Here is a 14,761-nt window from a genome sequence, read left to right on the forward strand (position 1 = left end):
CTTCAAAATACTTTGAACATATTTTACTTACATAAAAAGCACTAAGGTTCATTTTATTTGTCAGAGCATTAAATACAGGAGTTGGGAGATTACCTCCAACTTTACATTGGTCAGTCCTCAGCTAGAGTACTGCATGCATTTCTGGTCACTGCACTGTAAAAAAAGGTGGTAGTGCTTGGGGTGGGTGGGTATTGCAGAGGAGATTCGCCAGAATGATGCCAGGAGAATTTCAGCTACAAAGAGAGATGGAGATGCTGGGATATTTCTCCTGGGGCAGACGAGATTAACAGGGGACATGATTGAGGAATATAAAATTTTGAGGAGTGTAATTAGCGTTGACTGGAAGAACCTTTAACCAAGTCAGAGATAGATAAAGACAACAGACATAAATTCATGGTAAAACTAAGAGATTTACAGGGTATCTGAGGGGGATACTTTTCATCCAAAAAGTGGTGAGTGCCATGCTGAAGAGAGTGGTTGAAGCAGAAATGCTTACAGAATTTCAGGTCTCCAGATCAGCCATTCTCAGCCTTTTTTTCGCTGTGTGTGAGTTTATGAAGCAGTCAAGTTTTGGTTTTGTCCATACATCTCTCCTACCGACTGCATAAAAAGACATAAGAATATTTATGTTATGTGACATGAAAAGAAAACAAGACTTTTACTTGTGCAGCGGTGATGTGGCTCCTGGAGGGCTGGGGAGAAGTGTAGGGTGCCCATTGAGAATGGTTGCTCTAGATGAGCACTTGGGTTACCTATTGCTATTTGATCTAGCTTTAGAACCTCTGGCAATACTCTAATGAGGTTCAAGGGATTGTCAGAGACAGAGCAACTCAAAAGGTCGCTTTGTATGCAGATGATTTTTTAGTTTCTATTTCAGATCCTGAAAGATCTATCCCAGTTATGTTGTCTGTATTTTCTCCATTCAGCTCTTCCTCTGGATATAAATGTATATACAAAAGTGAACTTTTTCTGATTAATATGCAGGTCCCTACCTACACTCAAGTTTCATTAAAGATTTTTTAGAGATAATTTCACATACTTAGGGGTTAAAGTTACTAAAAGATTTGAAGATTTACATAAACTCAGTTTTTCTCCTCTATTTATCATTATCTTTAATGTCATATTAATGCAGTTAAAATGATAATATTACCTAAGTTTTTATATTTATTTCAAGCGATTCCAGTTTTCATCTGAAATCTTTAAAAAATAATATTGACTCAAAAGTTTCTTCCATTATTTGGAAGAACAAAAACCCTAGAATTAGTAAATTTCATTTACAAAAATTGAAAAAAGATGCAGGTATGGCTTTACCTAATTTTAGATTTTATTATTGGGCTGCTAATATTCATTATCTAACTTTTTGAATATTTTATTCTGATAAATTGGATCGTCCATTATGGACAGATTTAGAATTGAGATATATACACCATTATTTAATGGCCTCTTTATTGGGGGTGCCTCTATTCCATTTAGTTTTTCCAAGAGCAAAAGAAATATATCTTTTTATAGATTTTATTTAATTTTTTTCCATACATGCAGTATTCAAGAATTACTTTAATAATACATGTTTCAAAAGGAAACAAATTAAAAATTACATATATCCCCAGAACACCCTCCCTCAAAGTAACCAATATGAAAAATATAATATTGTAGCAGCTACTACGGTAGATGCTACTAAATAAAGGCAAACACACTCAAGGTAGTCAACTCAAGACTGGTTTATTGCAGACATACACAGACCTTTTATTCCCTGCCTGTTAATGAGCTCATTAGTGAATAGCTGCTGGTCCACAGGACCAGCATGTTAAAGCTATGATCCATTAGTGCCCCGTGCCTTTAGGCAGGGGCTTCATCTGATCCACTCGCTGTACTTTGGCGCCCAGCCCTGCTAGCCCACGATGTATCAGATAAGTCTGTGAACTGACGGTGCCCCCCTCCCCCCAGAATCGTCACCGTAACTTAAGATGCCAGATACGCTTGACTTAGGCGGACGTCCACTTTGTCTGGGTTGAGGGCATTGAACTGGTGAAGTAGGGTCCGTATGGGCAGATTTAAGTCTGTCCACACTGAATAGCTGCGGATGCCCTCCGATGTCTAATGTACATATCACTCCATCTCTCTTAATCACACGAAATGGTCCTTCATATGGTTTTAGTAATGGTGCCCCTGGAACCTGTCTTCTATGAATACAAATTCAGTGTTTAATAGTGATTGGGGCACTTGTTGTCTAGGTTTGCCATGCCAGTTGGTAGACGATGGTTTGCTGTTAGCAATACCCTTGCAGAGTTGTTGCAGGATGTTCATGTTTAAATTGCTTGTGAAGTGAATATCTCCTGGAACCATAAGGGCCGTACTATGCATCAATTCTGTAGACAGATCTTTTGGAGATGTTCATACTCCTAGTAGAAACCAAGGTAGTTCATCGACCCAGTTGGGGCCGGTGAGTCAGGCCTTCAGTGAAGATTTAAGTTGTCCATGGCAACGTTCCACCAGACTGTTGGACTTCAGATGGTACGCAGTAGTGTGGTGCAACTGTGTACCACAAAAACGAGCCAAGGAACCCCATAACGCAGAAGTAAACTGTGGTCCATGGTCCAAAGTTATGTGTATAGGCTCTCCAAATCTAGCAATCCAATTTAAGATGAACGCTCTAGCACATGCCTCAGTATCACTGACTGGTAATGGAATGGCCTCTGACTAGCGTGTGAAGCAGTCTACTACTGTGAGAATATACCTCATGTCCTGTGATACTGGTCATGGTCCAACCACATCCATGTGCACATGCTCAAATCTTCTGCATATTGTCAGGAAAGGCTGCAGGGATGCCTAGGTGTGGTGTTGAATTTTCGCAGATTGGCTGGATATACATGTTCGTACCCATTGCGCAATGTCTTTTTTCAGACAATGCCACATGTAGTTGTTTGACATTATTTTGACTGAAGTCCTGATGGATGGGTGTGATAGATTGTGAATGTCATCAAAAAGACACCGTCTCCAAGATAATGGGACCTATGGTCATGGATAGCCCAATGATACATCACAAAGGAGTTCTGGACGACCTTGTTGTGGTGCCACCTGTAGAATGTCAAGTCCAGTAATAGCTGTACCGTATGCCTGTATATCCGGTTCTGCAGATTGTGCCGCAGCTAGTTCAGCAATGTTGATTCCACCTTGAATATGGCACACTATTGAGCCAGAGAGCACAACTATAACCAGATTGTCCCTTCCCGAAATATGACGTATGTCCATAGTAAACTTCGAAACGTAGGATATGGTGAAATATCGACTTTCCAAGATATAATAAAAGTGCCTTATAGCCAGATAAAGTGCTAATAGTTCTCGATCAAAGACATTGCACTTCATTTCCACTGGTCTTAGATGACAACTAAAGAAGGCAAGGGGCTGATAATGGCCATTGACATATTGTTCCAGAACTGCACCCACAGCTGTTCCTGAGGCATCTGTGCTAAGTGTCAAAGCAGCTTCAGGATTTGGATGCACAAGCATTGCTGCTTTGGCTAATGCTCTTTGGTGGACATAAATGTGGCCTTATGCCTCTGCAGTCCAGGTAATGTTTTTGTTTGGAGCAGAGATGATGTCAAACAGGGGTCGCAGGATGTCAGCAATCCTGGGAATAAAACTATGATAAAAATTTATAATTTCCAAAAACTTCTGTAGCCCTTTGACGGTAACAGGTCTGGAGAATTTACGATTGTCGTCAATCTTGCCTGATAACGGAAATATGCCGTCTGCTGTAATTTTATGCCCTAAGAATTCTATGGTTGACTTGCCAAATTGGCACTTGTCAAGGTTAAAGTCTTGGAGCCGTTGGAAAAGGCGGTGCAAATGCAGGCGGTGATCTTGCTCATTTTGATTTTCTACAAGGATGTTGTCCAAGTAAATATATGCAAAGTCTAAATCTCTGCCTAGAGTGTCCATAAGCTACTGAAAAGTTTGCGTGGCATTCTTTAAGCCAAATGGCATTCTGAGGAATTCAAAATTACCAAACGGCGTAATAATTGTTGTCTTGGGAATATCATTCTCATGAATCGGTATCTGATGATATCCCTTAACCAAATCAATCTTTGAAAATATGCGGCAATGATGGGCGGTGAAATCCTGTATGTGTGGAATTGGGTATCTGTCAGGTGTAGTGACACCATTAAGCAAATGGTAGTCGCCGCCGGGTCTCCATCCACCTGTCTTCTTGGGTACCATATGCAAAGGTGAGGCCCAAGGGCTCTTTGAGCGTCAGATGATACCCTTTGCTTGCTGCAATTTATCAGCCACCAGACGACGAGCCCTGGCATGAACCGGTGGGCCTGATGTGTCTATTAATGAGACACACCATGGGCTCTTCTTGAGGTGCTGAAGTTAGGGGTGAGAATATGGGGAAATTCGTTAAGTAGAGCAGTATATGCGTATCGTATGTACTCTGAGCTGTGAAACTCTCCCCTTGATGCACGCCAGTAGATATGTCTGAAAGTGGTGGCGTGAATTAATTTTCTGCATTTTACATCTACCAATAATTCGTGGGAATGTAAAAAAGCCACACCCAAAATGGGTTGAGCGACAGAAGTGAGGACACAATTCCAATAGAACGTGGTTCCACCTATTCCGATTGTGGCTTGTCTAGTGCCGAAACTTGGAATGGCAGTTCCATTTGCTGCTTGCAGGGTTAAGTGGAGTTTTTTATGCATCCTTTCAAAATAGAAAGTCCATGCCAGGGCTCTTCATCTGGTGGCTGATAAATTGCGGCAAGCAAAGGCAGAATTTAAAGCAATGGAAGAATTGGGTATCATCTGACGCTCAAAGAGCCCTTGGGCCTCACCTTTGCATATGGTACCCAAGAAGACAGGTAGATGGAGACCCGGCAGTGACTACCATTGGTTTAATGATGTCACTATACCTGACAGATACCAAATTCCACACATACAGGCGGGAACAAACTAATTTCAGCACCTGTGTCTACAAGAAATTTGCGCTTACCCACATCGTCCTGAAGTTACAATAGGCCTGTATGTATCCCAGCTGCCGAGGCCACTATTGGCAGCTGGCTCTCTCATTTCCCAACTTCTTTTTGTAGTAGATACATGGCTGGATGCACTTATGGGCATTTTTTCTCCAGCAGCAATGGTAAAAACACCACTCTCAATGTACAATAGCATGTTCCTCTTTCTTGGATTGGACTCCAGATACAGGAGGCTGGTAGGATACAGGAGATGCTTCAGCTGCAAAACCTGGATGTATTCAGGCAGACACTTGTGTAGGTGTATGATAGAGCCTGTCAGCCTCTCGAGCCACGTCATGGGGATGGAAGAAATCCATGTTACCAATGGGTATGGCAACGTGAGCTGGAAGTTTTGACATAAATAAGGTTTCAAAAAGCAGACAATGGGAATGACCATCTGACAAAGCCAGCATCTCATTCATCAGGTCTGATGGATTCTTGTCACCTAGGCCTTCCATGTTCAAAAGATACATGCCATGCTCATGTGTCAAGAAGAAACTGGTGGAACCTGGTGAAATGGTCTTCTCCCGGAGGATGAGCAATAAATTTGCTTACTCGGGATGCAGTGGCTGTATCCAATGTACTCACAACATGCCAAAATTTTGTGTCTTCTGCCGTTATACCCTGAAGACAAATCTGGGTTTTGAGGCTGATGTGTCCAGAAAGGAGGCAAATGAAGCCGAACTCCATTAACTGTCATGGCGGCGGCAGTTGTTGCTGCTGTTGAACTTTCCTCCTGTTCCATAATGATTCAAATTCGTTGAATCTTAACTTCGGGGTCACTAATTTGTAGCAGCTATTACAGTAAATGCTACTAAATAAAGGCAAACACACTCAAAGGTAGTCAACTCAAGACTGATTTATTGCAGACATAGACCTTTTAATGAGCTCGTTAATGAACAGCTGTTGGTCGGTTAAAGCTATGAGCCATTAGTGCCCGGCACCTTTAGGCAGGGGCTTCATCTGATCCACTCGCTGTACTTTGGCACCCAGCACTGCTAGCCCGCAATGTGTTAGATAAGTCTGTGAACTGACGGTGGCGGTTCTCAATACCGCGCTATGCCCCTGCTACAATATAGTTATATAGATTAAAAGAAGAAAAAAAAGAAAGAAAAAGACTTTCTGGATTGTGCAGAGGGATGTCATCTAACACACAAGTTAAAGATCTTCAATACAATTCAGAGGAGATTCTCACAGGTCCAGAGGCATAGGAATGACAATTTTATAAATTTAAGCCTAATTTTCTGCACCAAATTTGCAGAAACATAGAATATTTATTTCTCAAACTATATGTATTTTTTTCCAAAGGGATACAGCTTTGAATCACTGCATTCCATCTTGCCATGTGCAGATATACATCTGATTTCCAAGTAACTGCCATACATTTCCTTGCCACCACTAATGCAACTTTAAAAAATTCCAATTGAAATATTGACAAATTTAATTTAGGCCCTGTTCCTTCAATAAATATAAATAAATCTGGACTTTGCATAAATACAACACTTGTAACTTATTCCAAAAAAATTCCCTAAATCCACCCTAAAGATCTTATCTTAGGACAAGACCAAGTTGAATGCAAAAATGTCCCTACATCTTCACCACATCTAAAACATTGATCTGATAAATCTGATTTCAATTTATTCAATTTCTGTTGTGCAACATATAATTGATGTAGAAAATTATACTGAACTAATCTATACCTTAAGTTTATAGTATTAATCATACAGTCTTTACATAGATCTGCCCATCTTTTTCATCATTTACAATGTTCAAATCTTGTTCTGTCTGGATTTATGAAATCCACGCTTAGGTGTCCTGCATGTAGTAAAAAATATATCATAGATATAAATTTCTTAACAGTACCTCCTCTAACGAGAAGTGGTAGGGCAATAGTCATAGTGTATTCCATTGTAAGGGGAATAGATAGGAGATTCTGTGGCTGCAAACAAGACTCCCGGATGATGTGTTGCCTCCCTGGTGCAAGGGTCAAGGATGTCTCAGAGCGGCTGCAGGACTTTCTGGAAGGGGAGGGAGAACAGCCAGCTGTCGTGGTCCATATCAGTACCAACGACATAGGAAAAAAAAGGAATGAGGACCTACAAGATAAATTTAGGGATTTAGGAAGTAAATCGAAGAGTAGGACCTCAAAGTTAACAATCTCTGGATTGTTACCCGTGCCACGAGCTAGTCAGAGTAGGAACAACAAGTTAGCTAGAATGAATTTGTGGCTTGAAAGGTAGTGTAGGAGCGAAGGTTTCAGATTCTTGGAACATTGGAACATGTTCTGGGGCAGATGGGATTGGTACAAACAGGACGGTCTGCATCTGAGCAGGGCCGAGACCAATGTTCTTGGGGGTTTGTTTGCTAGCACTGTTGGGGAAGGTTTAAACTAATGTGGCAGGGGAATGGGACCAAGTCCAGAGAGTCAGAAGGGTGTAAAATGAGAATAGAAGCAAAAGGAAACAAGGTGAAAAGCATTAGTGGCAGGCAAGTAAAAGTGGGGGGGTGGGGGGTGGGGGGGGGTGAAATCAAAAAGAGCTATTTATTTACATAATGGTAAAAGAGATGAGTGTGGTTAAAGAAAAGCTGGAGGCTTCGTGTCTTAATGCAAGGAGCATTTGTAATAAAGTGGACGAATTGAATGTGGAGATAGCTATTAATAACTATGATATAGTTGGGATCACAGAGACGAGGCTTCAGGGGGAACGTGTCTGGGAGCTCGACATTCAGGAGGGATAGACAGAATGGAAAAGGAGGTGGAGTAGCCTTGTTAGTTAGGGAAGAGGTGAATGTCATAGAAAGGAAGGATATCAGTGTAGAGGATGTGGAATCCATATGGGTAGAGCTGCGAAACATGAAGGGGCAGAAGACACTAGTGGAAGTAGTGTACAGGCTGCCAAACAGTAGCAGTGAGGTTAGTGAAGGAGTCATGAAGGAAATTGGCAATGCATGCAACAAAGGGACGGCAGTTGACTTTAATCTACATGTAGATTGGGTGAACCAAATTGGTAAGGGTAAGGTTGAATGTATGCGGGATTGTTTTCTAAATCAGCATGTTGAGGAACTGACGAGGGAATGAGCCATTCTAGACTGGGTATTGAGTAATGGAGAAGTGTTAATTAGCAGTCTTGTTGTGAGGAACCCCTTGGGCAAGAGTGACCACAATATGGTGGAATTCTTCATTAGGATGTAATGTGACAGAGTTGATACAGATACAAAGGTTTTGAACTTGAAGAGGGGTAACTTTGATGGTGAGATGTGAATTGGCTAAAATAGATTGGTAAATGGTACTTAAAGGACTAACGGTAGAAAGGCAATGGCAATTGTTTAAGGATAGCTTGGAGCAAGTGAAGAAAATGTACATCCCAGTTTGTATGAGGAATAAATTGAGGAGGGTAGTGCATCTGTGGCTAACAAGAGAGAGAGTGTCAAATCCAAAGAAGGAGCTTACAAGTTAGCCAAAAAGAACAATATCCCTGATGAGTGGGAGAAACTCAGAGTTCTGCAGAGGAGGACAAAGGGATTAATTAGGAAAGGTAAAAGGTAAAAGGGATTATGAGAGGAAGGTGGCAAGAAACATAAAAAATGACTGTAAAAGATTTTATAGATACATTAAGAGAAAGAGATTAGTTCAGTCAAATGTGGGTCTGTTGCAGACAGAAACGGGTGAGTTGATCATGGGGAACAAGGGTATGGTAGACTGTTTGAATGACTGTTTTAGTTCTATCTTCACCAAGGAAGACATAACTAATCTACAGGAAATTATTGAGGATCGAGGATCTATTGTGACGAAGGGACTAAAGGAAATAATTGTAAGTTGAGAAGTTGTATTAGTTAAATTGCAGGGATTAAAGGCGGATAAATCCCTGGGGCCAGATAGTCTGCATCTGAGAATGCTGAAGGAAGTAGCCCAGGAAATAGTGGATGCGTTTGGTGATAATGTTTCAAACCTCTTTGGATACTGGATTAGTTCCTGAGGATTGGAGGGCGGCCAACATAACCCCATTCTTTAAGAAGGGAGGGAGAGAGAAATCGGGAAACTACAGACCAGTTAGCCTAACATTGGTACTAGGGAAGGTGCTAGAATTGGTTACTAAAGATGCAATTGCAGTATATTTGGAAAGTAGTGGTATCATCGCACAGAGTCAGCATGGTTTTGTGAAGGCAAAATCATGTCTGAGAAATCTAATAGAGTTTTTTGAGGATGTAACCAGTAGAGTGGATAGGAAAGAACCAATGGATGTGGTATATCTGGACTTTAGTAAGGCATTTGATAAGGTTCCACACAGAAGACTAGCGTATAAACTTAAAGAGCATGGTATAGGAGGTATGGTATTGAGGTGGATAGAGAATTGGTTGAAGGACAGGAAGCAAAGAGTAGGAATAAATGGGTTCTTTTCAGAATGGCAGCCAGTGACCAGTGGGATACCAGCTCAGTGCTGGTGCCGCAGTTGTTTATGATATATATCAATGACTTAGATGTGGGAATAGATAGCAGTATCTCAAAATTTGCAGACAATACGAAGTTGAGTGGCAGGGTTAGCTGTGTTGAGGATGCTAGGAGAGTGCAGGGTGATTTTGACAAGTTAGGTGAGAGGGCCAAGACATGGTAGATGCAATATAATTTGGATAAATGCGAGATTATCCACTTTGGAGGTAAGAACAGAAAAGAGGATTAATATTTAAATGGTATCTGTTTAGGAAAAGGGGAGATGCAGCGAGACTTGGGTGTTGCTGTGCATCAGTTGTTGAAAGTGGGTGTGCAGGTGCAGCAGGCGATGAGGAGGGCAAATGGTATGCTGGCGTTCATAGCGAGAGGATTTGAGTGCAGGAATAGGAAGATCTTGCTGCAGCTGTACAGGGCCTTGGTGAGACCACACCTGGAGTACTGCGTGCAGTTATGGGCACCTTATCTGAGGAAGGGTATCCTTGCTTTGGAAGGGGTGCAAAGAAGGTGCACTAGGCTGATACTGAGGATGGAGGGATTCGCTTATGAAGAACGGTTGGATAGACTAGGCTTGTATTCTCTGGGATTTAGAAGATTGAGGGGGATCATAGAAATTTATAAAATTCTTAAGGGTTTAGACAGACTAGACACAGGAAGGTTGTTTCCAATGCTGGGAAAAAACAGAACCAGGGGATAAGGGGGAATTTTTTTAGGACTGAGATGAGGAAAATTTTCTTCTCTCGGAGAGTGGTAAATGTGTGGAATTCTTTGCCACAGGAAGAAGTTGAGGCTGGTTCCCTGTCAATATTTAAGTGTAGGTTAGATTTGGCCATTGTGGCCAAGGGGATTAGGGAGAAGGCAGGAACCAGGTACTGATCAGCCATGATCATAATGAAGGGTGATGTAGGCTTGAAGGGCCAAATGACCTACTCCTACACCTTTTTTCTATGTTTCTATGTTTCAGTACAACAAGGTAACAACATGTTTGGTCCTAACTTAACCCTCAAATATGCTCTTAATTGAAAATAACAAAAAAAGAGTATTTAGAGTTAGTCCATATTTATTTTTCAATTGCTCAAATAATGATAATTGATCCTTTTCATAACAATCTTTAACATTTATTATCCTCTTATGAAACCAAGTATCCAAAAATTAATAATCTTTTGAAAATTAATCAAAGGCATTTTAGGCGATATATGTCCTCTTACACCATTTTCATAATTTATTTTATTCAAATATTAATCAAATGCTTCAACAATGGTGTTTTGTCATCAGCAACCATCATTTTTGCATCCCATTTATATATAAATTCTTCTACTTTTCTATCTCCTTATTTTATTCAGTTCTATTTTACCGCACGCCGGCATTTCTTCTATTTCAAAAAAAGAAGTAAGAAATCTCATTTGTGCCACTCGGTAAATAGGAATATATCTTTTCCAATTCTCAAACATATATTACAAATCTGGTTCCAATTTAGAAAATGTTTTAATTGAAAAACGTTTTCTTATCTTATGCTATCTCTCATAATTTTACTTTTTTCAACCATCAATAATTGATCAATCTTTCTCTATATGGAAAATCAAAGGTATTGTTTCTTGAACAATTGTATTTAAAGAAGGTTGTTTAATGTTGATCAATCTTTCTCTATATGGAAAATCAAAGGTATTGTTTCTTGAACAATTGTATTTAAAGAAGGTTGTTTAATGTCTTCTGAACAGCTTTTAAGTAAATATGACTTACTATTTACAGATTAGAAATTTCTTAAATACCATATTACTGGATTTTCTATTTGAATATACACCAGATTTAAAGTCGACAATATTTTTTCAATTGAATCCCTCTCAGAAAGGATTACTTGGAATTATATGTGATAGATTATTAAAATTAAATCCAGTACTTCATGATAAGATCAAAAAAGCTTGGAACTGGAACTTGTAAGACCCTTTTCTGACAATCTATGGGACAAGATTTTTAAACATCTTCTCTATGTACCCAACATTCATTAATCCAATTCAAAGTGGTGCATCATGTTCACATGTCCAAAGATATTTTTATCTAATATTAACCCTATTGGTGACTGATGCAAATCTAAAATTGCTACATTGACACATATCTTTTGGCCTTGTTCATCCTTAGAAAACTATTGGAAAGTAATTTTTAAATACCTTTTCAAGTATACTCCAGGTGGAGCTAAAACGCAATCCAATAATTACTCTTTTCAGGGTTATTGACCCAGACATAGGGAGTTTTTCTGTGCCTGTTCAATGGGTGTGGCCTTCTTTACATTATTAGCTAGAAGAGCCATCCTATTCAAATGGAAAGACTTTAGACCTTCAACAGTGTTCCAATGGTTTTCTCATATTATGTCCTGTCTAAGCATAGAAAAACATTAGATATCATATATTTGATTCATCAGTGAAATTTGAAGGTACATGACAACCTTTTATGTCTTATTTTCATATGATATAAATGTTTCTAATTTGATTAAATGTATTTACTCTTCCCGATGAGATATAACCTTACCTTTGTTTTTTGATTTACAGAAGGAACCAAAAACTACAAAATATATGTAACCCTTAGGATAAGCTGCTTAGCTGCTTTTTGTTAGTTTTTTTTTTCCTTTTTATATTATTAGAGTAGTTTAGGTGGGGTTTTTTATATAATACATTTGATTTTTTTTCACCCATTGCAGTGGAGGTGGGGGGGGGACGACCAAGTTTATACAGTTTGAAGTTTTATCTTAATATTGTATTTTAGGGTTTGTTCCTTTTACTTCATTGTATTATGTTTATTATAAAAACAAAAAAAAATTAAAAAGAGACAAAAGACATCACTTAATGGTAAAATTAAGAGATTCATAGGGTATCTGAGGGGGATATTTTTCATCCAGAAAGTGATGAGTGCAATGTTGGAGAGAGTGGTGGAAGCAGAATTGCTTATAGAATTGCAGAAGTCTCCAGATCAGCCATTCTCATTTTTTTTGACTATGACCTCCCTAGAACTCTGTGAAGCAGTCAGGTTTTGGTTTTGTCCATACTTCTCTCCTACTGACTGCAAAAATAAATTGTGTTATGTGACGTGAAAAGAATACAAGACTTTTACTTGTGCAGCTGTGTGGTGGCCCTCAGAGGGAGGGGTGGGGGGAAGTGTAGGAACCCCATTGAGAATTGAGAATGACAGCTCTAGATGAGCACTTGGATTACTTGGCCATATAAATTTATGAGCCAAGTACAATAAGATGAGATTTACATGGATGAATGATCACTGGTTGGCATGGATATGGTGGGACAAATGGCCTGTTTCCATGTTGTATGACTCCATCACTCTATAAAAGCAGGGTTAAATTAAACTTGTATTAAACATTGGTTAGATGCCAGTTCTACAGTTTTATTCCCTGTATATAGGAACTTGCAGAAGGTCCAATAAAATGTTTACAAGGATAATAACAGAACTAACATATTTTATTGGAAATTCAATCATATAGCATTGGTTTATTATACAGTCTGCAATTGAGTTGCTAAATATACTCGGGACCTCAAAGCACATAAACTCCATCCATAGTTGGGAAAATGCTTGAAGCTATCATTAAAGAAAAAATAGAGAGGCACATCTGGATAGAAATGTTTTCATTAGGCAGAGACAGCATATTTTCAGGAAGGACAGGTCATGTTTTACTAATTTACTGGAATTTTTTGAGGAAATAATGAGTGCAAAGGATGGAGGGGAACAGGTGAATAACTTGATTTCAAGAAAGCATTTGATAAGTTGCTGTACAAAACTCTTCTGCATAAGGTACGGATGCACAGAGTTGGGAGTAATGGATTAGCATGGATAGAGGATTGGTTAATCAATTGAAGGCAGAGATTTGGGATAAATCAATGAAGCATCAGGTTATTACAATTGTATGTGAAATAATATATGAAAAATTAACATCTGCACCAAATAGAAGGCTCATCAATTGCTTTGACATTCAACAGTATTACCATTGTTTATCCCTAACAGCACTATCCTGGGAATTTCCATTGACAAAAAAAAAATAATTTAATGGTATGTCAAAGGACTGAACACAAGTTGTCAGAAAAATAAAGATGTGGCAACTTGGCATTTGAAAAAAAATATGAACAGCAAAATAAAAACCATATTTATCAAATTTAGTGAGTCTTTAATGTGAAAGTGACAGAGTATTTAAAGGGGTATTAAAACATGCAGTACATTTAGATGTTCATAAAGCATCTGATGTGTGCGTAAAAGATATGATTATGTGTTTTTCGGTGACATGTTAGCATGAATAAAATTTCTAAATTGACATTGAACAACGTGTAGGAATAAATCAGTAATTTTCAGGTTGACAGACTAGTAAATGCAGTGTTCCAAACATCAGTACTTGAGTCTTAACTGTTAATATCCTTGATAACTAATGGGTCCCCAGCTTCAGGTTTGTTAACCATGGATGATAAAGAAGTTGTGCTATTTAGTTTAGCAAGATGTTAATTTCAAATCTCTCTCCTATAAATATCAAAATTATAACTGCAATTAACTTGCAATATATTAACCATAGACATCAACCTGTCAGTCCCTTTCACCTACCTGGCAAATTTGACAAATCTGACTGACAAGTTTAGACAATTTATGGGTGGTACGTTTAGCGTAGCTGTTAGTGCAACACTGTTACAGCGCCAGTGTCCTGGGTTCGAATTCGGTGCTGTCTCTAAGAAGTTGATGTTCTTTTTGTGTCTGCATGGATTTTCTCCGGGTGCTCCGGTTTTCTCCCGCCATTCAATAGATCATTCTGGGGTTGTGGGTCAATTGGGTGACAGGGGCTCGTGAGCTGAATGGTCCTGTTACTGTGCTGTATGTCTAAATTTTTAAAATTCACCAGTCATCAGTCCAAATGTTAGATATAGGGACAAGTATAAGGGATCTAAATTTATGATAATGGAAAATCCAGCAGGAAACTAATACAAAAGAAAAATACAATTGAGTTGAAAAAGGTGGTCAATAGACAAAAGTGACAGATTGAATACATAGTGAAATTATATATTTTGATAGCATCAGTAAAACAGAATATTTGTTAAACTAAGGAAAATGATTAAATACTGATATTCAAAGAGATTTGGTTGTCCTTATTCCACAGAAATTTAGTAAACAATTAGAAAAACAAAAATATACATTAGTCTTCATGACAAGAGAATCGGATTTCAAAAGTACTGAAATTTTGTTACAATTGTACAATATTTTAAAATATTGCCTGAACTACTATGACACAAATCTAGTCTCTTTATCTTTTGAGAGAAATGTATGTC

General features: G+C 38.8%; 1 protein-coding gene and 1 long non-coding RNA gene across 4 annotated transcripts in view; one reads left to right on the forward strand and one right to left on the reverse strand.

Moving 5' to 3' along the window:
- LOC138751771 (uncharacterized) overlaps window positions 1-14,761 on the reverse strand; it is a 692,174-nt gene that overhangs the window by 454,202 nt on the left and 223,211 nt on the right. The window lies entirely within an intron of this gene.
- The window catches only part of odad2 (outer dynein arm docking complex subunit 2), a 355,511-nt gene that overhangs the window by 192,369 nt on the left and 148,381 nt on the right, over window positions 1-14,761 (forward strand). The gene's annotated exons all lie outside the window — the stretch shown is intronic.

This window comes from Narcine bancroftii, chromosome 1, assembly GCF_036971445.1.
Source record: "Narcine bancroftii isolate sNarBan1 chromosome 1, sNarBan1.hap1, whole genome shotgun sequence".
Lineage (NCBI taxonomy): Eukaryota > Metazoa > Chordata > Chondrichthyes > Torpediniformes > Narcinidae > Narcine > Narcine bancroftii.